The sequence below is a fragment of the Ambystoma mexicanum genome, chromosome 13, assembly GCF_040938575.1.
Source record: "Ambystoma mexicanum isolate Mex_15411 chromosome 13, UKY_AmexF1_1, whole genome shotgun sequence".
Lineage (NCBI taxonomy): Eukaryota > Metazoa > Chordata > Amphibia > Caudata > Ambystomatidae > Ambystoma > Ambystoma mexicanum.
Genome location: NC_090938.1, coordinates 114,211,999 through 114,234,816, shown reverse-complemented (window position 1 = coordinate 114,234,816; position 22,818 = coordinate 114,211,999). Strand labels below are relative to the sequence as shown.

The 22,818-nt window shown below is 46.9% G+C and overlaps 1 protein-coding gene across 6 annotated transcripts in view; it reads left to right on the top strand.

Annotated features, from left to right (window-relative positions):
- The window catches only part of CSDE1 (cold shock domain containing E1), a 1,384,522-nt gene that overhangs the window by 122,280 nt on the left and 1,239,424 nt on the right, over window positions 1-22,818 (top strand). The gene's annotated exons all lie outside the window — the stretch shown is intronic.

Here is a 22,818-nt window from a genome sequence, read left to right as displayed (position 1 = left end):
ACGTTATTTACACGTTCCAATAACCGCATGGTGTGCTCTGAAGTTTGGACGGGCAAATTTACAATTTGAGCGAGATTTCGTAGGGACTTAAAAAAAAAAAAAAAATATATATATATATATATATACTCATTTTTCTTTGAGAAACATTACATATTTGATTCTGCTATATAGTGTTACTAACCACTGATGCCAAATCCCTTCACTTTTTATCTTTAATACCAGTGGTGGTGACGGTATACTAAATGGTGTGACACAAATGCATGTAGTTTTTATGACGTTTTTAATAACTTGCAAAACTATTCTTTATTCAGATCAGAGTGCCAGGGCTAATTTTAAAAATATAGTTTTGGCTCTCGCTGTCATGAATTTTTTTTATTTCATGCATTTTTTAAGAGCAAGGTGTTTACTTTTTTGGTGCAGTGACTGTTAAAGGGAAATGGCAACTGTCGCAGTCGATGTTTTTTGCGGTGTTATTACATGCTACATTTCTAGCAGTTCTAGTATTTGTGCCTGGTGCAGCATGAGCACCCGGAAGTCTTCCAGGGTGAAGAATGCAGACTTGATCACTGTCCTAAGGGTGAAATTAGTCTCCCTTATTTTGGACACTGAGCAATCTGCTCTGCATCATGCTACTCTTGAAACATTAGCCTTCTGCTTGCCCTCATACTTGGGGACATTGCATTTTATGTCCAAAGTTCAATGTTGAAGAGCAGCATAGATTTGAGAAACTTGTTGCCTTTATGTACCTGCATATATTCTTTAGCCTGTCTTGGGGCCTCAGTTTGGGCTGATGGGAACTTTTTTATTGCCTGTAGTGTAGGGCTCAGCCCTCAAAAGCTGCGTCAGTTTTCTCTTATCCACCAGATCATTTCTCCATGAAAAAGAATGTAATTAGTTCTCTCAGGCTCCCTGAGTGTACACATTCTTAGTTTGTCCATGATTTGGGAGGGTGTTGGTTCAGTCGATTCCTGAGGTGCTACAAAAGTTCAATCTGGCAAATGTTTATACCACCTCAGCGTGCTAACCCCAGCCCTATGAGGTATTAATCTCTATGGTATTAAAGGTAATCTTGTGGAAGCAAGGAGTCCTTACAACTGGTTCTGTTAATGCTTTGTTCCAAGTGCCATATCCACTTTCTCCGACTTCTCTGCAGTCTCTGGTTCCCCTTTGTCACCTATACCCGTTTTTGCCAGCAGGTTCACCACTTTCATGTGGGCTGGCTCCCTGGCTCCATCCCCTGAATTGCAGTAACCTCTTTTCTCCACTAAAAACTGACTTGGATAATGAGGGGGGACACTTTTCACAGGAGCATTCTATACTTTAGTCAGTTCTAAAGTGCTTTGGTAAAAGTTTATTTTATAAATTGTGGCTTAAATCACAAATTCATACCCACAGGAGAAGGGGGCAGTCCATTACAGCCTGTATGCAAAATTCCTTGCCCAAGGAAGAAAAGGTAGGTATTCCACAATTAAATCACTCTTTATGATGTATCAAGTCATCCTCGACTGTTTTTAATCACCGCAAGGTTATATCAGGCCATCAAATTGTTGCTATGGCAGCTGACTACATCCCATCTGCTTCCTGGCAATCAAGGATGGCTAAGGAGGCAATGGGTGAATGTCTCCAGTCAGATTGGACACTGCAGACCTCATCAGCAGATCCATAGCAGCTAGATGTGTTGGTGGTTGCGGAAGTCTGGGTTTGCAGCAGATGTGCAAGCTAGATTACTCAACCTGTCCTTTGACTGCTCAATGCTGTTTGACAGCAAGGCGGATGAGAATTTGGAAAAGCTGCAGACCTCAAAGGCGGCGGCTAAATCTGTTGATGCCGCCATTAGACAGCCTCCATTCAGGCTCATCTTCCTGGAGGGGTAAGTACTTTCGATTCTACTGATTTGGAAGAGGACAAGCCAGTCGGAGCGGATTCTCTTGTGGTGGACGAGGGAGAGGTGCAATGTCATCCCAAAGAGCAACAGCCTTACCTTCAGCCGCCTCTAAACCACTCTGAGGCCTTGACCCACAAGACTCCGGTGGGAGGCAGACTTACTCAGCATCTGAACGATTGGCGGGGCATTACTTCAGATGCTTGGGCACTGGAAACTCTGGCCCAAGGTCACTGCCTTCCTTTTCAAAAAAGGCATCCGGATCATCCACCGGGGAATGGCTGTCAAAATTCGGATCCGCTCCTTGTGCAGGAAAGTTTGACCATGCTAGAGAAAGGTGCAATAGAACATGTACCTGTAGCGGAAAGGAACCAGGGTTGGTATGCCCCATGCTTTCTGATTTCCCCCCCCCCATGCCTCCCCCAAAAAGGAAAGGGGAATGAGACCCATCTTTAAACAAGTTCCTCAGGAAGGACAAGTACAAGATGTTTACCCTTTCTCAGATCCTTCAGGCTCTCCAACTCGAATACTGGTTATCAATGGACTTTCAGGATGCTTAACTTTCATGTGCCAATCCATCTCAAGTAAAAAGTACCTGAGGTTCGCGGTTAATATATTTCCAGTTCTGCCATTTGGGCTGACCTCCGCCCCAAGGGTTTTTCACCAAATTGATGGTGGTGGTAGCGAGTCTGTCTACCCCTACCTGGACGATTGGCTGATCAGGGCTCGTTCATCTAAGTGGGCCCAGGAACATCTCAGTGACCTGCCCCTCTTCACAAACTGGTCTGCTCCCTCAATTACAAGAAGTCTCACTTGATACCATCCCAAAGACTCCAGTTTTATTGGAGTAGTCCTGGATGTTTCTTCGGGGAAAGGTTCACCAGCCGAAGTGACAGCTCAACACATTCTGCAGATTGTTAAGAAATTGGAGTGCCCAGCATCTTCCGGCCTTCGATTTTTCTGAGGTTGCTTGGTCTCATGGCATCCTGCCTTTTCCTGGTGCCAGAGACCCGCCTGAGAATGAGATCCCTTCAATGGGATCTCAGGGCTCAGTAGTCCTACTTAGGAAGAATGTCAGACCACCTGCAAGTTCCAAATAGAGTTGTTCAGGACCTTCTGTGGTGGGCTTGCAAAGACAACATTCTCAAGGGGAGAATCTTTTTGGCAGCCATGGCCGGAGAGAACCATAGTGACGGATGCCTCACTCACGGGGTGGGGACCCCACACCAGCGATCTGACAATCAGCAGTCGTTTGTCTCCATCAGAGTCCAAACTACAGATCAACCTTTTGGAGCAGAGGGCAATCAGACTTGCGCTGAAGGCCTTCCTGCCCTCTTTGCGGGGAAAGAATGTCATGATAATGACTGACAACACAGTGGCCATGTACACCTCAAAAAGAGATGAGGTATGGGGTCGCTACCCCTGTGCAGAGGCAATGCAGCTCTGCTTCTGGGCATTAAAGAATTGCTCTATCAGCAGTTGACTTAGCTGGAGAGCAGAACACGGCGGCAGCTGCTTTGAGCAGTCTCCCATGAGTGGGAACTTGCTTGGGAAGTCCTTTTAAGATATCTTCACCCTTTGGGGAACCCCTAGAGGAACCGGTTGACATTGGTCGCGAACAGAAGTGCAAAATGTTTTGCTCAAGGAAACTCTAGCTCTAGGGGACACGTTCGTGGTGGACTGGAAGTTTCCACTCCTGTACGCGTTCCCTCCAGCCCCAGTCATGCCTTGCGTGATCAGGAGGTTGAGAAAGTTTGGGAAACCCATGACCACCCCGCCCCCCCCCATTGCCACGGATTGGGCCACGAGGACGTGGTACCCAGAACGTCTGGTCATGTCCATCTGCCCTCCAAGAAGTCCTCCACAAAGAGAAGATCTTCTCTCACAAGAGGAATGTCTGGTTCTCCATCCAGAGGTCAAGACTCTCAGCCTTCTTGTGAAAGGCTGAGATACAAGGATTGGGACCTCCGGGATGACATGGAGATTTCGCTTTTTGCCAGAAGGCCAGTAACATCTTTGTGCCGCTGGAACAAGTTCAACAACTGGTGCAGGAATAAGAATGTGTATCCCTTCCTATGTGACGCACCTACGGTGCTTTGTTATATTTAGCAAATCTGGGGCTCCAAATTGGAACAATTAAGGGTTATCTGCAGCGCTTTCAATTTTCAAGCGCTCTTCAGAGGATTCGTATTTTAAGAGCCCTCCTGTTAGTTCAATTGTTGACAGGCCTTACTAATGTATAGCCACCGGTCCCATTCAATGTCCCTGTATGGGACCTCAATCGTTTTTAACGTGTATTCCCTTTGAGCCTTTACTCTCATGCCCTTTAAAGCTTATTGCAAGAACGTCAGCCTGCAGTGTAAGCAAGTTGCAGAGCCTTTCCTGTAAACCTCCACATGCGGTATTCCATAAAGACGAGGTCCTTCTCAAGATGAAGCTTTTGTTTTTTACCAATGGTAGTCTCTCACTTGTCACAAAAAATTACATTGCCAACTTTCTCGCCACCTCTTCATTCGGGAAAGGAGGAGGAGAGGTTGCATAGACTGGACCTAAAAAGGCTCTTTTTTTTTTAATATATATCCAGAATGGCTAAATTTGGCCACGATGACCAATTCATTGGCTATACTGATTCCAAATTGGGTCTTGCGGTTACTAAACAAACCATATCCAGATTGATCATCCTCGCTATTGGTGAATGCTACAGGTTAGCGGACAAGGACCCACCAGAAGGCCTAGGGGCATGGAAACCTCTGCTGCTCTTCAGAGGTGTCCCAATCAATGAGGTTTGTTCAGGGCCATTTGGTCGTCTATCCATACCGTCGTAAGACATTACTGCCTGGATCATCTTCCAGTCAGGGATGCCACTTGCAAAATCAGTCCTTCATTCAGACCATGATTAGATCTAAATTCAGTTGGTACTCCCACCTCCAAATTACCACTTTGGGAGTCTATCCTAAGATGAGGAATATGTGGGAGGACACAATCCATTCGAAGAACAAGTTACTTAGCCCTCATAACATTCTTTCGATTGGATGTTCCTCCCACTTAGTCCTCATCGCCCCCCATCCCCCCCCGTCTACCCCACCGTACAATTTACATGTTATTACACTTATTGCTGTCTGTGAGCCTACAGTCCAGGGAATGCCTGGTAATTCCTCTTAAGGCGGGGGAAAATCATAACTGAAGTCAACGGGCGCTGCGTGCGCTACTTATACTGATTTCGACCATCAGGCGGAGGCCCTCGAGGTACATAGACTCAATGACACAGCACACAGCGCCCTCTGTTGAAAACCATTCCGAAGCAGCTGATGCTGGAGAGAATTAGCATAAGATGTGGAATACGTGGGAAGAACGTTACTAGGGGTAAGTAACTTGTTCTTTATCTTGATGTTGGTACCAGAAATAGGAAGACAATGAATTCCTAGTAGCTGCAGGTAACGCTTAAAGGTAGGGCCCCTTTTACAGAAGACGATATAGGGGATTTTGTTTACAACGTATTCCTCATTTGAGGTGGCACAATAGGAACTTTGCAAATCCCTAACATGTGGTGTCGTCCTCCCTGCCATTGATTGGTTGCTTGCAGTGTTTTTCCTCAGATAGCCAAGTGGTTCAGAATGGCACATTGACCGAACTGTTGGATCTTGGTGCCAAACATGACCGCATAGGATGTGGTCCCTGGATGTATTGTAACACAAGACTGCCATTTGCACTGATCTGTTTTCTGAATGTGGGCCAGGGGGTTGAGGCAAAATCTAACCCTGGTACTTGAACGTCCAGCATACATTTTGTGCTCCTCAAGATAACATAAGGTGTTGAGGGCGGTGCTAACCAAGACTACAGGAGTAGTCGGTACAGCAGGAAGTGGGCATTATTCATGCAATTGCTATGTAGACCAAGATGTTAACCCGGATTAAAAAAATAAACCCTTGAGCACTCAAACTTTTTTTTGCAATATGCGGCGCTCCAAATATAGATCAATTTCCAAGAAGCATAAAACGAAAATGCCCCAAATTTGTTTCGCGCTACCCAGAACAGGGGTTCCCTGGGGTAATGCTCTATGGGCAACTTAGTCAGGGTAATTTGCACTGATCCATCCAACATCTCACCTAATCCAGAGGGTAGTGAAGAAAATCCAACAAATACATAACTAATACAGATTGCCCATTGCACCAACATGGGCAAGACAATTGTGACATCCACACATTCAATGCAACCTGCCTCAAATCTACCACTGTGCAGGTATTACTAACCATATAAAAGTCACTTATCCAGACCCACTCCATTTAGCAGCCTGGTTTGAGTTCATAGAATTTGGCCACTGTAACCCACCAGTGTGCTGAAGGAGGACCACAAACCATATTCGTACCTGTTATAACAAATGGAAAATGTTTGCCATTTGGTGCGAAACACGTCAATCCAGTGGATGTTGTCTTATTCCTTCTGTAGTATTAAGCTCCCTTAAAATGAATGCGACTGCCTTGTTGGCTTGCATCACTTCTCAACAAAAGGCATCTTTGTGTCGTGGATCTGTTGTCAAAGCCACCGTGAAGGGAGTAAAACGCCTACACCTACCAGTCTGGCAATCTGCTGCATGCTGTGATTTGAACACCGTACTGCACAAGCTAATCTAATTGCTATCACTTCCATGGGAAGGGTGAGTGAATTGCAAGCACTCTCTAGGAACCTTTCATGCTAGTGTCAAAAGAAAGGGTTGTTTTTATAACTCACTGTAGGTGCGCATGACAGTTTATTTTTTAATCAAAATTTCATGTTTACTAATATAACCAACTTCCTACATTCTTTCAAAAGCCACAATCTAGGGCTGAACGTTCATTACACTTGCTAGACACAAGCAGGCGTGTTATGTTTAACATTGATGCAACAAAGCCACAATACTGTAGTTTTTCTTGCCTTTTGCATCAAGCCAGGAAGGTGATAGTCAACCTTGTTGCACGATTGATTGTAAGATACATTAGCTTTTAAGACCCCAAGGGAGCAACACTGGCTCCCAGCCAATGTTGTGCTTGATATTTTCAATATGGCAACTTGGAACTCCGTGCATACTTTAACGAAACACTACGGCATAGTTCACGGGACAAGTGGTTCTAAATTTCTTTTGTTAAGCCATCCTGCAACCACACACTTGCTGCTACTTGGTCTTTGCAAAGCTTATTCATCTAAACTGATTCACATGCTCCTGAAGATGTACATATCTGACCAGCAAGTCTTTCTGGAGCTTGCCTGCACCTTCCTAGCCTCCCCTTGGTAGGCATAATCATAATGCAAAGAACATTGTTCCTACATTCATGTAATCTGCCTGTCGATACCGGCTTCTGATTTTGAAGCAAAATTGTCAATTCTCTTGACCAGCCACTAGATGGTGAAATATTATGAAGCCTCAGGCAAAGGCATTTTTACATGCTAAATTTAGTTCCCTTATCAATTTGTTCTGGTGCCTTGTATGCAGAATCTGTGCTCTTGAGAGGTAGATACAAAAGTAGAAAAGTTAATTACCAACTGTAACGTTCTTTTGATTGGATGTTCCTCCCACGTATTACTCATCTTGGATATCTTGTCGCCCAGCTTTGCTGCTTTGGATTTTTCTTTTACCAGAGGGTGCTGTTTGAAACTGGAGAGTCGTAGTCCCTCGAGGGCCGCCGTTGAGCGTCGACGTCAACCGCTGTATAAAGGGCTTGAGCTGCGCCCGTTACCTCAGTTCTGTTTTTATGGTGTTGAGTCGCATCGGTTGATCAGGCTTTTAAGTCCTTGGGCTCTTAAGGAAGTTAGAGTGCAACTGGCGCAAATTGTAGAAGTATAGGTTAGAAGGGTATACATGGGAGGAACATTCAATCGAAAGAACGTTACAGTTGGTAAGTAACTTGTTCTTCAAATGGATTGTGTCCTCCCACGTATTCCTCATCTTAAATGGGATCCCAAAGCAGTAAGAATTTGGAGGAGGGAGTACCAGAAATTTCAATTATGGACTGAATGAAGGACAGCTTTTGCAAAGAGTCCTCCTTGATAAGTAGAGTCCAAGCAGTAATGCTTCACAAAGGTGTGCATTGATGACCAGGTGGCCGCAGCACAAATATCCTGCACCGGGCCATCCCTCTGAAGAGCCGTGGTAGTTGCAATGCTCCTGGTTGAATTAGCCCTTAACCCATTTGGAGGCTCTTCCAGCCAATTTATAGCACTCCGAGATTAAGATTGCTAGAATTATCCATCTGGATAGTTTATTTAGACACTCCATGGCCCAATTAGTGTCCAGTATACCCAACAAATAGTTGGTCACATTGTTGAAGATTTGCCCTTCTGGAAATGTAGCAGCAGAGCCCTTTTCGGGTCCAGTCTGTGCAACCTTCCTTACTAGCGTGAGGAGGAGGGTAAAAAGGAGGTAAGGTCATTTTATGTGACAGATGGAAATCTGAGATTATTTTAGGCAAGAAAGATGGTTTGACTTTTAGAATAAATTTGTCCCTATGGAAAACGGTGTGAGGAGGCTTACAAGTAAGTGCCTGCAACTCATTTACCGAGCGGGCTGAGGTTCTAGCCACTAACAATTGTTTTTAGAGTGAAGTCTTAATGGGCAAGAATGTAAAGGTTCAAAAGGGGCACACATGAGAAATCCCAGATGGGCACTTGAAAAGGTGTCGGAGGGTACACATTTGTCAGTCCTTTCAAGAATTGAATGACCAAGGGCATTTTAAAATAGGACCCCTCTTCCGAGGAACACTTGAAGATAGATGGCGCTGCCAAATACCCTTTTATAGTGCCAACTTGAGCCCCAAATTGGCCAAGTGTAAGAGGAATGAAAGTACTGTAGGAGTATTAAATAAAATGGATCCACATTTTCTGCAAATGGATGTGCACCAGTTACTGAACTTGTTCCAACGACACTGATACAAGGATTTTGTTGCTGCCCGAAAGCAAGATCTCCATTACGTCATCCGTGAGTTCCCAATCCTTATTTCGAAGGGATTGTGTCCTCCGACGTATTCCTTATCTTAGATAGAAATCCTTCAGCTTTGCTGGCCTCGGAAAATTTTTTCGCCAGAGGGCGCTGCGCGTCGATGATCGCCGAGTCGATGACCCTCGACGGCCTCCGTGCCGACGTCGACGTCATCCTGCCTATAAAGGCCGCGCGCAGCGTCCGTTGCTCAGTTCCGTTTTTCCGCGCTTCGTTGTGCCTCGGAACACCGTTGCTCAGTTCTCGTCAAGATAACGTATATAATAACTACTATTTACCTCGATATCGATGGCATCCTCCTCCGACCCGACGACCCCTCGGTCCGGTTTCAAAAAGTGCCGAGACTGCGGGAAGAAAATGTCGTTGACGGACCCTCACGGGGTCTGTTTGTGGTGTCTGGGAATCACGCACCAGAGTTCGGAGTGTGAGGAATGCCTTTCCATGACGGCGAAAGCCTTGAAGGAGCGTAGGGGGAAGCTCGAGAGAGGTAGGTCAACTTTAACTTCCTCGAAAGCTTCTTCGGTAGAGTCGAGACGTTCGTCTCCTCACCATAAAAAACACTCTCGATCTAGATCACGAAGTGGCTCCCACCACTCGTCGACATCGAGACACTCGAAGAAGAGACGTAGGAGATCCCCTTCGTCATCTTCGTCGAGTTCTCCTGAGAGAGTTCATTGCCCCACAAAACGCAGCTCGCAAGCTGAGTGGGAGGAATTCAGGAAAAAGATGCTAAGCGTCTTCGAGAAAGCGGCCTCGTCCCCCTCGAAGACAGCTGAGGGTGATACCCCGGGTAAAAAACCCAAAAAATCTAAACGCCGCGAGTCGCAGTACCCGGCGGAAAAGTCAACCCGAAAGCGCCTCGAGCCATCGGGAGATAAAGCATCATCGACGCCATCGTCGAAAACTCCTTCGAAACAGAGGTCGGCGCCATCGACGCCGTTGTCGAAGGATTCATCGGCGCATCAGTCGATCGAGTCGACGCCGACGTCGACGCCGATATCGACGCCGGTGAAGGAAAGAACCACGGCTACTCCACAGCCAACGGTTAGACAAAAGACCTCCGACTCGACGCCGAGAACGTCGACGTCGTTCTCGAGCAGGACTCCGATCCTTTCGAGTTCTTCGAGGCCTAGTACACATTTCTCGACGCTTTTCACGGCGCCTTCGAGTACTTTCACGTCGGTGTCGACGACATCGACGTTTTCAAGGCCTGTGATGATGGCTCCTTCTGCATTGGAAATGGGGTTTATACCATTCCAAAAACCAATGTATCCCCCTTTAACCTCGATTTTTGAGGAAAGGGAGGATTCAGACCAAGATATTGATTTACAGAGGACCACATCACTAGAGCCAGAGACTTTCGCCTCTGAGGAAGGAAGATTAAAAAATCTTCAGGATGCACTTCAGGAAGCTAGTGGCTTGGACACTTCTCCTGAAGCAGAATTTATCAAACCAGACCCAGGAGAACATGCGGAGACTCCATATAGAGCTCTGATGTCTAGAATCATAGAATTTATGGGTTGGTCTGCACCTTCTCCTGCCTTTCAGCAGGATGACCTCACTGACATACTGGACAAGGGCCCACAGGAGGATCCTGTGGTTCCATTTCACTCTGCTCTACAGAGAAGGATTTTGACAAACTGGGAAACGCCAGAAATTATCCCGGCAGTAAATAAAAAACTGTCAACAAAATACAGGGTGGCTAGTTCTGACCCTGAATATTTGTCAAAACACCCTACTCCTGAGAGCTTGGTTGTACAGGCTGCAACCTCATCAGGCAGCACATCTGCATACCCCACTGCTCCGCAGGATAGGGATGACAAAAAGTATGATGCCATGGCTAAGAAGGTTTTTTCTGCCTGTAGCATGGCGTTAAAGTCTATTAACGCGACCTGTACGCTCGCTAGGTTCAGCCACACCCTTTGGGAGTGCGCTTCATCAGCGGCTGACTGCCTCCAAGAAGGAGAGGAAAGGGACGCATTTTTAAACATCATCAGGGATGGTAAAGATGCGATGTGCGAGACCCTACAAACTGGCCTAGATTCTGCTGACAGTATCAGCAGGGCCATGGCGGCAAGTACCACAATCCGCAGGCATGCGTGGTTGAGGAAGTCTGGTTTTGCCTCTGACGTGCAGACCAGGCTTTTGAATATGCCCTTTGACGGTTCTACCCTCTTTGGAAAGAAGGCGGATGACAGTTTGGAGAAACTGCAAACGTCCAAGGCAGCAGCCAAGTCATTGGGAGCTGATATCCGTCAGAATACCTTTCGTCCTTCGGGATCATCGTGGAGAGGACGGTCCTTTCGTTACTATTCCTCATATGGAAGGGGCAGGGGACGACCGGCTCAAAGAGGCCAAGGAAGATTTACCCGTGGTGGACGGGGTAGGGGAAAGAAAGCCGCACCCGCAGGAGCAGGAGCCACTTTACCTTCGGCAACTGCATCAGCCGCTTCAAAACCACTCTGAGGTCTCCCCTCACAGAACACCAGTAGGGGGCAGGTTAACTCACCATCTGACGGAATGGCAGGCTATTACGTCAGATGCTTGGGCTCTGGAGACAGTGGCCCAAGGTTACTGCCTGCCCTTCCTACATATCCCTCAGAGTCATCCACCGGGGAACAACCCTTTGAAGCTTCCAGATCCGCTCCTCTTGCAGGAGGTTTTAGACCTGCTAGAGAAAGGTGCCATAGAACTGGTACCTGTAGCGGAAAGGAACAAGGGTTGGTACTCCCCCTACTTCATAATACCGAAGAAGGACGGAGGACTGAGACCCATCTTAGACTTACGGGAATTGAACAAATTCCTCCGAAAGGACAAGTTCAAGATGGTGACTCTCTCTCAGATCCTTCAGGCCCTCCAGCTTCAGGACTGGTTGGTATCTCTAGACCTCCAGGACGCTTATTTCCATGTGCCGATCCATCCCAGGCACAGGAGATACCTGAGGTTCGCAATTGGCAGCTCTCATTATCAATTTCGAGTTCTGCCATTTGGGCTAACCTCCGCCCCGAGGGTCTTTACCAAGCTAATGTCGGTTGTGGCTGCAAGTCTAAGGAGGGAAGGGATTCATGTCTACCCTTACCTAGACGATTGGTTGATCAGAGCTGTATCTTCGGAACAGGCTCAGAGACAACTAGATTATGTTTGCCACTTCCTTCACAAGCTGGGCTTCTCCCTCAATTTAAAGAAGTCACAGATGATACCATCACAGAGACTCCAATTCATTGGAGCAGTCCTGGACACTTCCCTGGGAAAAGCCTTGCCACCAGAGGTGAGGGCTCGAGATATTCTGCAGATGGTCATCAGATTTCAGAATGCCCAATATCTCCCAGCCTACGACTTTCTGAGGTTGCTAGGCCTCATGGCATCCTGCATATTCCTCGTGCCGGAGGCTCGCCTGAGAATGAGATCCCTCCAGTGGGCACTGAGAACTCAGTGGTCACAGTTCTCAGGAAGGATGACAGATCTCCTTCGGATCCCGGTCAAAGTAGCCCGAGACCTTCAGTGGTGGGCCTGTCGGGAGAACATCCTGAAAGGAGAAATGTTTTGGCAACCATGGCCGGAGATAACAGTAGTCACGGATGCCTCACTCACGGGGTGGGGAGCTCACGCCAACGACTTGACCATCAGCGGTCGTTGGTCTCCATCGGAGTCCAGACTACATATCAACCTGTTGGAGCTGAGAGCCATCAGACTAGCGCTGAAGGCTTTTCTGCCGTCTGTACGGGGAAGAAACGTCCTAATAATGACGGACAATACAGTGGCCATGCACTACCTCAACAAAAGAGGAGGCGTAGGCTCACTACCACTGTGCAGAGAGGCGATGCAGCTCTGGTTTTGGGCAATTCAGGAAGGAATCTCTCTATCGGCAATTCACCTAGCCGGAGAGAAGAACTTGACAGCGGACGCTCTGAGCAGGCAGAGCACAGTCTCTCACGAGTGTGAGATAGCTCAGGAAGTCCTTCAAGAGATCTTCGCCCTTTGGGGAACCCCTCAAGTGGATCTGTTCGCCACCAGTATCAACAGGAAGTGCGACAGATTTTGCTCAAGGGAATTTCCCCCGAGAGGAGCTCTAGGAGATGCGTTCGTAGTGGACTGGGAGTTCCCACTTCTGTACGCGTTCCCTCCGGTCCCTGTCATTCCTCAAATGATCAGGAGGTTGAGAAGGTTTCGGAAGACCATGATCCTAATTGCCCCGGATTGGGCCAGGAGAACGTGGTACCCGGACCTTCTAGACATGTCCATCTGCCCTCCAATTCGACTGCCATACAGAGAGGATCTTCTCTCGCAGAAGGAAGGTCAGGTTCTCCATCCAGCCATCAAGACCCTCAACCTTCACGCTTGGTGTCTGAAAGGTTGAGGTACAAGGATTGGGACCTTCCGGATGATGTTATGGAGGTGTTGCTTTCGGCCAGAAGGCCGGCAACTAAAACTCTATACCGCTGCCGTTGGAACAAATTTTGCAGCTGGTGCAGAGAAAAGAATATTGAACCCTTTTCTTGTGGTACACCTATGGTGTTGTCATTCTTACTTTACCTGGCTAATTCAGGCCTACAGGTTGGCACAATTAAGGGCTATCTCGCAGCGCTATCAATCTTTAAGCGCACTGCAGAGGAGCCTTCATACTTCAAAATTCCATTGGTAATACAATACCTAAAAGGATTAACTAATGTTTATCCCCCGAAACCTTTTCAAGTTCCCTTATGGGATTTAAACCTAATTTTAAACTTCCTAAAGGGTGCCCCTTTTGAACCACTACACTCTTGTTCATTGAAGCTTCTCACCCTCAAAACTGTTTTGCTAATAGCATTGACATCTGCTAGAAGGGTTAGCGAGTTGCAAGCCTTATCGTGTAAACCTCCACATACAATCTTTTACAAGGACAAAGTTGTTCTTCAGGTGAAGCCTAACTTCCTCCCGAAGGTAGTCTCGGAGTTTCACATCACTCAGAAGATTATATTACCTTCTTTCTACCCTCCTCCTCATCCGGGGAAGGAGGAAGAGAGACTGCACAGGCTGGACCCTAAGCGAGCCTTGAGCTTCTATATCAGCAGATTGGCTAAGATCAGACAAGCAGACCAACTCTTTGTAGGTTATGCAGGACATAAGTTGGGCCTTCCAATAACAAAACAAACCATCTCCAGATGGATTATTTTAGCCATTCTGGAGTGCTACAAATTGGCAGGAAAGGAGCCTCCTCAAAATCTAAGGGCTCATTCTACCAGGGGTATCGCAACATCCTCAGCCCTTCAAAGAGGGGTGCCAATTCGAGATATATGTGCGGCTGCCACATGGTCGTCCGCACATACATTTACCAAATTCTATAGCCTGGATTCCTCCTCTAGTCAAGAAACTAGATTCGGCAAGGCTGTGTTACACTCTGTCCATTCTGGAAGGGTAACATAACTTTTATTACTCCCGCCTCCAGTCACAATACCACTGCTATGGGAGTCTATCTAAGATAAGGAATACGTCGGAGGACACAATCCCTTCGAAGAACTAGTTACTCTTACCTTGTAACGTTCTTTCGATGGGATGTTCCTCCGACGTATTCCTTATCGACCCTCCCATCCATCCCCGCAGTATGACTTCCTGTGGGTTTGCAGCCTATGCTCCTTCAAGGTGATTAGTCTAATCCAAAAACATTACTGGGGACTACAAAACGGAACTGAGCAACGGACGCTGCGCGCGGCCTTTATAGGCAGGATGACGTCGACGTCGGCACGGAGGCCGTCGAGGGTCATCGACTCGGCGATCATCGACGCGCAGCGCCCTCTGGCGAAAAAATTTTCCGAGGCCAGCAAAGCTGAAGGATTTCTATCTAAGATAAGGAATACGTCGGAGGAACATCCCATCGAAAGAACGTTACAAGGTAAGAGTAACTAGTTCATCTCAGCCTTTCAGAAGACATGTGTGAAGACTGAGTGTCTTGACCTCTGGATGGAGAACCCGACCTTCCACTTGTGAGAGGAGATCCTCTTTGTGGAAGATGTATTGGAGAGCAGATGGACAGTAGAAGATTCCCAAAACAAGCTACCTAATGTCTACATCTAGATTGGAGATTCAGGACGGTGTGAGGTAGCTACAGGTCAAAATCTTGTGTGAAACATATATCACAAGATATAAACTGGGCTGGTTTTACAGAAAAATAGTTTTATTTTCTGGTACATCATAAAAAGGACATAGTCCATTGATTTTTAAAAAAATTTTCACATATGATACAACATAAAATAAATACATGGAACACAATTTTCAAAAATACAAATCAATTTGCATATGTCAAAACTGAATTAAGCGCATCATTAACTTGAGGTGCTGTTAGTACAACCAGGTGACTTCCAAACATATATATTATAGTTGATTTGTCAAGGAAGACCCCTTGGGAAATGTGCCAACGAGGTAACTCTGTTTCCAGCCTTAGATGTCTAAACTCTGAGATGAAAGAGTGTGAACTGATGTAACCGGACAGTTGGTAGTCTGACTAAGGCTTTAGTCAGGACACAAGCAGAACACCAGAAGATGGATGTCTTGTTTTCAGAAAAGATGTTTTGTTTTTGACCATATATCTACAAAAAACACAATATACAACTATTATTACCGAGCTAGTAGACTTCTTTCACCACAAGCATACCCTCAATTTTCCTGATATTTGGAGAGCAGATGGACATGTACAGGAGGTCCTCCTGCCCCCAATCCGGGGCACTTAGGATCATGGTTTTCCTGAACGTTCTCAGCCTCCTGATTACATGAGGAATCACAGGGACTGGAGGAAACGCGTATAGGAGTGGAAATACCCAGTCCACAACAAATGAGTCCCCTAGAGCTCCTCTTTGGTGGGTTAGGGGGGGGTGAAATTTCCTTGCGCAGTAAAGTTTGCACTTCCGGGTTTGGCCCCAGTCGCGAGCAGATCCACTTAAGGAGTTCCCCAAAGGGTGAAGATCTCTTGAAGGACTTCTTGAGCTAGTTCCCACTCGTGGGAGACTGTGCTCTGCCTGCTCAGTGTCCGCTAGGTGAACTGTCGATGGAGAAATTCCTTCTTGCATTGCCCAGAACCAGAGCTCCATTGCTTTTCTGCACAGTGGAAGTGATCCTACGCCTCTTTTGCGAGGTAGTACATGGCCACTGTGTTGGCCATCATTATCAGGACACACTTTCCGTGTACAGAGGGCAGAAAGATCTTCAGCGCTAGCCTAATTGCCCTCAGCTCCAAAAGGTTGATGTGTAGTTTGGACTCCGATGGAGACCAACGACCGATGATTGTCAGATCGTTGGTGTGGGCTCCCCACCCTGTGAGTGAGTCGTCCGTCACTACCGTTGTCTTCGGCCATGGTTGCCAAAAATGTTCTCCCTTGAGGATATTTTCCTTGCAAGCCCACTATAGAAGATATTGAGCCACTCTGGTTGGGACTTGCAGAAGATCTGACATCTCCCCGAAAATTGGGACCATTGAGTCCTGAGGGCCCATTGAACGGATCTCATCCTAAATCTGGCCTCTGGCACCAGAAAAATGCAGGATGCAATGAGGCCTATCAACCTTAGAAAATCGAATGCCGGCAGATGTTGGGCATTTTGAAACTTTACCATCTGCAGACTGGTGAGCACTCTCCTCGGAAGGCAAGGCTTTCCCTGAGGAAGTATCCAGGAACGCTCCGATGAATTGGAGTCTTTGGCTTGGAATCATTTGCGACTTTAATTGAGGGAGAAGCCCAGACTGTGTAAGAAGTGGCAGGTCATGGCCAGATGTTCCTGGGCTCGTTCGGGTGAACTTGCCCTGATTAGCCAATCGTCCCGATAAGGGTAGATGTGAATCCCCCTTCTGATACTCACTGCCACTACCACCATCAGCTTGGTGAAAACCCTTGGGGCAGAGGTCAGTCCAAATGGTTGAACCCAAAACTGATAATCAGAACCGTCAACTGCAAACCTCATGTACTTTCTGTGCTTGATATGGATTTGCACATGAAACTAAGCGAAGGTCCAATGAAACCAGCCAGCCCTGAAGCCGAAGAGCGTGAAAGATCTGAGAAAGGGTTACCATCATTTACTTGTCCTTCATGAGGAATTTGTTCAAATTCCTTAAGTCCAAGATGGGTCTCAATCCTCTGTCCTTTTTTGGGATGAGAAAATAAGGGGAGTACCAGCCCTTGTTCCTTTCTGCTACAGGTACTTGTTCTATTGCACCTTTCTCCAGCAGGGATGAAATCTCCTGCACAAGGAGCGGGGTCTGGAATTTTTCTAGGTTTAGTTCCGGTGGATGATGAGACCTTTGATGAAAAGGAAGGCAGTAACCATGGGTCACTATCTCTAGCGCCCAGACATTTGTTCAGATACCCAGTGATTCTGCCTCCCACTGGGGTCTTGTGGGTGAAGACCTCAGTGGCTTTGTAGTGGCTGCAGCAGTGGCTGAGGGAGTAATGGCCGCTGCTGGGGCTGATCTAGCACTTCTCCTTTTCCACCACAAAAGGGTTTTCTCTGTTGGCCTCTTTGACTGGCCTGCCCCCCTCCCTCTTCCAAAAGAGGAGTAGAAATGAAAGGGGCGGCGACTCCAGCAAGATGAGCCTGCGTAGAAGTGTTGTTGAGGCTGTCTTATAGCGGCAAGAAGTGATTTTTGCCGCCGCTTTCAAGGTCTGCAGCGTCTATGCTCTCGTCCGCCTTGCTGCCAAACAGCCTCAAGCCGTGGTGGTATTGAGGGGTAAGCTGATTGCCTAGTGGAGGTTGCAGCTTGTACCACTAGACTTTCAGGGGAGGGATGTTTAGATGGATATTCCGGATCTGATAAAGCTGGCCTGTATTTTGCTACAAATTTCTTGTTTACTACTGAAACCGAATCTGGAGTATTCCAATTTACCATCGCCCTTTTCTGTAGTGCCTTATGGAAAGGAAGGACCGGATCTTTTAGAGGACCCTCACTTGGGATGTCCGTCATATCATCCTGGTCGAAATTTGGGGGAAGCTGTCTTCCAACCCATGAAATCAATGACCCTTCCCATGAGATTTCTAGAACTAGGATTTGCATGATCTTTAGGGTCTGGTCTCTCAAATTCCACTTCAGGGGACGTGTCTAGGCCACTGGCATTTTGAAGAAAGTCCTAGAGATCTGTTATCTTGGTATTCAGGTCCACTAGCTCTTCGGGGACCTCTCTGGCTCCAAACCTAACTCCAGCTGAAGTAACATCCTCTTCAGAGGATTGTTCTTCAAAGATGGATGACGTGGATCTGAAAAATTCCGGTCTGGGTTGAGGGTGGGAAACTTTCAGGTAAAGGTGGTATTGACTTCTGCTTGGGCAATGGGATAGACTTCGGTATCGGGATTAAAGAATGCCTCGCTAAAGGCATCGGAGGTGTTGATAAAGACGACGCTGGCTTTGACGGTTTCGAAGGAGGCTTGGATACTGTCGAAGGCTTTGATACAAGCAAGGGTGTCGATGCCACTTTCGTCTGTGGTTTCGACGCTGTAGTCGGCGACTGTCGAGTTTTGACTTCGACGTAGATGTCTATTCCGCTACCACCGACTTATGCACTGGGATTTGCCCAAGTACGAGGTGTTGGAGAACTTCCCATGATGACGCACTACTCTTTTTCGGCTCTCGCATGGTTAGTCTTTGGTCTCCCTCTCACATTTAGTGTGGGCAGGGACATGATCTCCACGCGTGATCTTCGAGGGGGTCTGGGCTGATTTCTTAAATATTTTAAGCATCGAAGCCCTGAAGACCTCCCATTTTTCATGGGAATCGTGCTTGGATGGCTGTCGCTCTCCTCTCAGAGGAGGAAGAAGACCTTTGATGTTGCTTTTTTGACTCCTTATACAAAGACCAGAAGGATTTCCTCAAGCGACTCTTCGATGTCGAGATGTTCGACTCCATTCTCCCAAATCTGTCTTTTAGAAGACTTGTAAATTTCCTCCCCCACCGCCAGATTACCTCTCAGTTCTAAGAGCCTTATTGGATATGGCCTGACAGGAACCGCACTCCTCAACCCGATAGTCTGAGACACCAGAGGCAATTCCGATGGGGGTTGGTTATTGACATTTTCCTACTACACGTCTGACATTTTTTTTTTAAACATGTCTTGGCTGTGGTGGGAGTAGATGACTAGGACATTGTCAAGAAAAAACCTGCTGCACCGTTTTTTGATACAAAGCAGTTGCACGGAAAAACGGAACTGAGGTAACTGGCGCGGCTCAAGCCCTTTATACACTGGATGTTGTCTACACCCGACGGCGGCCCTTGGGACTACGACTCCGCAGCCTCGAACACAGCAGCCTCAAACATTTTTTCTGAAGCAGCAAAGCTGGGAGACAAGATAGCTAAGAGGAATACGTGGGAGGACAAAATCCATTCAAAGTATAATTCTGATGAGCTGACTTGCAGAATCCTAACTTTGTAAGTTCTAGCTTCAGTAGACCTTGGCATTAGTTTAAGTCGGACATCCTTTACCCATGTTTTACTTTGGGAAGCTATTGATGTGCTAAGTCTTCGCTCCAGATTAGGCAATCCATATTTCTTTATTTTGGGCATGAGCCCATAAAAGTGCAGGACAGAAACAACACTAAATTGTGAGACCATAGAACTGCATTGTACAAAAATATATTATACCAGTGCTAGTTATTATCATAAAAGATTAGTTTGTCGCTCATCTGACCAGATTGTTGCTTTTGGACGAATTTGCCTAGCCTAATAGACATCCTCATGATCAGTCATTTTGAATAAAACATATGCATCTATTGCAGAAGATATTTGATATTTAAAAATGGGTTCAAGCCATCTCCTCCTCAAGATGGTGTATAGAGGGCAAATCAGAGAGCGCATAACTCCGGAAGTGCAAAATGGGCAACATTTCGAGGACTCATTGAATGTTTTCCCTGACACAAATGGAAGTCTAAATTTGATAAAGCCCTATTAATGCCAGGAAACATAGCTGAGCTAGGATTCCAGGCTAGTTTCGAATGGCAAATGACCTGGATAAGAGTCGAGCATCATTATCTCAAGAGAGTATTGTATCTGGACACGATTACCCTGTTTCTTCTGTGACTGCAACCCCTTCAACTAGAAGATATGACATCCCTATGTCCGTCCACAGGATATACTTTCCAATAACTGGTCATTGTTGCAAGGGCTCTAATTGCGAATGAAATCTTGGAAAACAGCCCTTTCAGGTGAAAATCTGTTTATTCCATGTTGGGTTGTAACTTCATTTCAAGATATGCTGGAGAAATGGGCATTCTACAACATTTTGCAGCCATTTCATTCTGTTCGTCATCGAACTCTGCTTTAAGGTTTTCTCCCTCGCTAGCTTCCTAGCACTTCAACATTTTATAACCAGGAAAAAGCTAGTGCTCCTGTAAACGTCATAACCTCTTGTACGGCATCTTTATACTACAGATGCTTTGCAGGACTTGTTAAGATGGATTTCTAGAATCCGGTGTGGTGGACAGATTTTAGGATGTCACTAATGAAACTGGGAACTCTGCGGTTTGCCAAAATCCAATAATGTTAACAGTTGAGATCAGTCAAGGCTGTTCTGAGGATTGAGTGGGGTTGGGGGGGTTCCACAAGGAGTCCACACAGTAAAGTACACAATTCATTTTAGACAGTAATGTTAAATGCTTTATTCTAGGCCACACTAGACACATTAAAAAAAATAAAACCAGTACATGACTGACTTTTGCGTCCCGTCCCCTTTCCTCCTTACTGTATGGGTGTCCCTTACAAGGGATGGTAGATGGAAACTTTTTCACCAGAAAAAACCTTCTTCCCCTTTTAAATTTAGAGGCACAGGGCTGTCCTCACTCCACCCTCCGGTGCCACAACTCAGTCCCCTTTTCTGCGTCGACTGGAACGGGTCAAATTCACAAGCGCTCTTGGGTTTGGCTCTGGCCATGTAATTCCATGTGCGGATACTTTGTCGTTTCGTCTTCTATCATTGAGGTACTCGGTCCTGAGGCGTCACGCTCCTCCCTGGCGCATGTCGACTTCTACAGGGTTCAGCAGGTGTTCAACCTGAAACGGGCGCTTCCCAACTTCAGACCCCCCACTCCCTATGTTGCCTTGGCCCAGACCACGGTTGGCAATCATGTTCAGTGTGTGACTCGCTGTCTTTGAAGGTGCTGAAGAACAGACAAGCCAGGTGGAGGGAGCTCTTCCAGAGGATCTCAAGAACTTCCGCATCGAACCAGGCCCAAGGTAGGGCCGATACTCTCCATCGCACCTCGCAAGGGAAAAATCTTCCCAGGGACGATCCCGCGCGGGTTGGAACGGCCAGGTCCTACCGGCATGTGCCCCGATGCTGCTACAGCTACCGGCCTTTGGGTCCACTTGTCCTCTGATCCTCCCGGGCTCAGTATCTAGGGACCGGAAGGTTCTTGTACCGGGCTTACACCCGAGGGACTGTCCTTTTACGGCACAATGGCCGAGGGGCTATGCCCTAATATCAGCAATACGTCCGAGGGCTACACCCTAATACCGGCAATGTGTCTGAGGGGACAACGCAGCTCTATCAACCCCCGGGTCGAGGGTGTCGCACCTACCGGGCCGAGAAGCAGGGTAGGCCTTGTGATCCACACGCAAGAGTCTTGGACGAGGCCGTGCCCAGCGGGCTGAGCAACATGTCGCAGACAAGTGGCAGGCAGCTCGACAAAATGGCAGCCGTGGCAGAAAGGGGCACCCGTCCGACGCCATTCCACTAATTCGGCAAAGAACAAGTGTCACGGTGGGACTGGCTTCAACCAGGTACATGGCCTACAGTGTACCCTTCATTTGCACAGGGCAACTTTCCTTTGTATGCATATGGACAGGGTATGCAGCGGCCCCAGCAGCCCCTCGCTACCCCTTCGGTACCCCCTGCCACCTCTTTGACCAGTGAGGAGGTGCTCTTCGAGAAGTTTCTCGGCCTCATGAGGTCTGTTTATTTGTAGCGCGCGCCAGACCCGAACGTATTGGGGCGTCAAAACAACAATACTTTAAGCTTACATACAAGTTACAAGATTACATAGTCACAGAGCAGAGCAACAGGTCAGTACAACATATGATTCAGTTAAGAGTATGTAACCACAGATGAAGTGGGTCTGATCTAGGTTACAGGTCAATGACTAGGAGTAGCCGGTAATGCTGGTTAGTTTTCTTAAGCCACTTGATGTTTAATTGAAAGTGTGGGTATGATTGATCAGTCCTTACGATGGATGTGAGGGAGTTCCACAGTTGGGCTGCTTTAACGGGGAAGCTGTTCCCTCCTATTGTAGTCATTTTGGAAGGGGGAACCGCTACGCAGTTTGTGTTAGCTGTTCTGGTGGGTATGGACGTGGCTCTTCTGTCAGATAGCTAGCGGCTAGATTGTTAAGGCATTTAAATGTAAGGGACGCTGTTTTAAGTTTGATTTTTGTCAGTAGTTGAGAGCCAGTTAGATTGTCTTCTAATTGGTGATGTGTTCTCTATTGGGCATTCCTAGGGCTGCTCTTGGGGCATTATTTTGCAATATTTGAATTTTCTTAGCAATGCATTTATTAGCTCCCAAGTAGAGAGCGTTGCAGTAATCCAGTTTGGACAGCACGAGTGCTCTTGCCAAGGTGGTGCAACTGATTGTGGGTAGATAGTTTGGCTGGTCTAATCAGCTTACAAGTATAGGCTGTGGAAGATGCCTTCGTGTTTACTTGTTTTGCCAGTGAGGCTAGAATCGAGGTAAAAACCTACCTCCTTAGCAACTTTGTATGTCCATCTATAACAAAGGCTGTGTAGTCCTGGCTATGTTTCTTGGTGTTAGGTGTCATCCCCAGGATGAGTTCCGTTTTGTCATTCAGGCATAGACCATGAAGGGCCATCCATGCCTGGATGATGAGGTATATCCTATTCACCAAGGCCAAATCCTTTTCATAATCGCCTGAAGTGGTATGGGAATCTGGGTGTCATCTACATAGTTAGTGTAGGTAACACCTAGAAGGTCCAGATCATTTAACAGGGGCTTGGTAAAGATGTTATAC